The sequence below is a fragment of the Lactuca virosa genome, chromosome 5 (assembly GCF_052849685.1).
Source record: "Lactuca virosa cultivar CGN04683 chromosome 5, Lactuca_virosa_CGN04683_v6, whole genome shotgun sequence".
Lineage (NCBI taxonomy): Eukaryota > Viridiplantae > Streptophyta > Magnoliopsida > Asterales > Asteraceae > Lactuca > Lactuca virosa.
Genome location: NC_136430.1, coordinates 319,126,860 through 319,129,128, shown reverse-complemented (window position 1 = coordinate 319,129,128; position 2,269 = coordinate 319,126,860).

The window sequence follows — 2,269 nt, the reverse complement described above, 5'->3', positions numbered from 1 at the left end:
TTAATATAACACCCAAATGAAATATTAAGGCTAGGACCCAACACAATATTTTACAAATTGGAAGAGGGATGCCGTAATCCAACTTGCAAAATATTTGAAGGTAGGTAAATGACGATTTACCAATTTCCACCATGAAAAACGAAATTGTTATTAAGTTTTAATTAGATTTGAACTCCTAGATCCTTTGAGATTCATTGAAAAATTCAATGACATGTTTAAATCTCGATTATGTCCTTCAGGTTTGTGACTGGGATACCGAGGATCACAAACAAGGTGTGAATAACCATGCAAAATGTGCTTGGTACTCTCGAATTTATCACCCAATCAATGTGCCGGTTAACCACACACGCTCCATTGATCTTATGATAAACATCGAGCCACCCTTTGCCAACCTTACTAGTCTAAGTTAATGTGTCGGTTAACCACACATGCTCCATCAACGACTTGGTAAGGTGCAAAGTGTAATTTTCATGGATTAGCATCAATTTCACATTTTCCTAAAGTAACTAAGATTGGGAATTTAATAAAACATTTAGTTACTTTATTATCATTATACTTAATGAGAATTATAGTCTTATCCTACTCGTTCGGCTAACAACCCTCCACCAGTCAAGGAAGCGGTGGGTGAGAGTGGACATTCATTAAACTGTCATTTTATAGGCACTAACCTTATACCCCCTTATAGACCGGCTTCGTGAATGAGGCCTACTAACGGTAAGACTGACTTGATCTTATATATATATATATATATATATATATATATATATATATATATATATATATATATATATATATTAAGTTATAATACTATAAAGTATAAGGGTTGCATTTTAAACTTTTAAAATTCTAGGGTTTGGAATTAAAGTATTCTAAAGAGACTTCACAAATTCCAAAATATGATGGCAAGTTTTGAAACTTGTCAAAACTTTTCAAGTCCATAACCTTTGAGTTTTAATGCCTCTTAAAGAAGTGTCTTTTCAATTTCCATAACTTGAGGACAAGTTATGGAGCACATCAAAGGCCATTAAGGTCATCAATTAAACTAACAAGCATGTCAAGTAATGTCCATGATCTAAATTAAAGTCATATCAACAAGACAATTCAAATCAAACAAAAACTAATACAAAACATCAAACTTTGACAATTATATTTTCAATTGGATTTGCATGATCATTACCACATCAAAAACAGGTTTATAAGTTCAAAAACAGTTTCCTCGTCCAATTCCAGCCTTAAAACACAAAAATCTGCACTCAGGAGTACCAACTCGACGAGTGCATGAAATAACTCGGCGAGTTGGTTAGTTTTTAAGGGTGACTCGACGTGTCTATCAGTGGACTCGGCGAGTCCATTGTCCAGAATGCAGAAAAATGATTTTTAAAGCATTTGAAAGCAAGTAGCATCAAGTATAATTGAAAACAAACCTAGGCTCTAATACCACTGAAGGGTTTTGAGCATTCTAACACTCCTAAGGTGTGCATGCAACCCTAGATCTATGTTTTCTCTATTATACATGCAAACTTTCATTTTTCCAAGGTTTCAACCTAACTAGCATCCCATGAAGTATATGTAATACAAAAAACTAGTAGAATGACATACCTTTTCTTGTAGCTTGATTCCTTGAGCCTTTAAGAGCCTAGAACCCCAAGTGTGATGCCTCAAATGCTTCACACAACACCACCAACAATTGGAAGAACTTGAGAGAAGTATACTTGTACTTAAAATTGGCTAGCCCTCTTTCGTTCCTCTTAAGTGCCGATTTGGTAGCTATGGGGTCCTTTATATAGTGTGACACAATTAGGGTTACACCATGCAAACACTAATGTGCATGAATTTCCACATTCCTCATGCTCCATGGGTTTTAACCTCCATGGAGTATCCATGGGTCACCACATGGGTTTAGCCCAACATAAAGGATTATGGATCATAAGCCCACTATATAAGAATGAATGATTTACACAATCAATCCCCATTTATTTAATTAGTCTCTTTTGATCACAAAATTAATTCCAAACTAATTCTTGATCAATACTAATTAAATAATATGATTTCATATTAATATATTAGAACTTATAATATATTAATAAATCATAAATATCCTGTTCTCAAAAGTCCATCCTGCAGATTGTTCCGGTGCCATGCAACCTAAATGGACCATGCTACTCTCGAGTCAAGTACATACCAATTATAGTTATGGGCTTAGACACAAAATCCAACAATATGGGCCCGCACTACTGAAAGCAGAGGATCCGTACTCGAATCAAGGAAC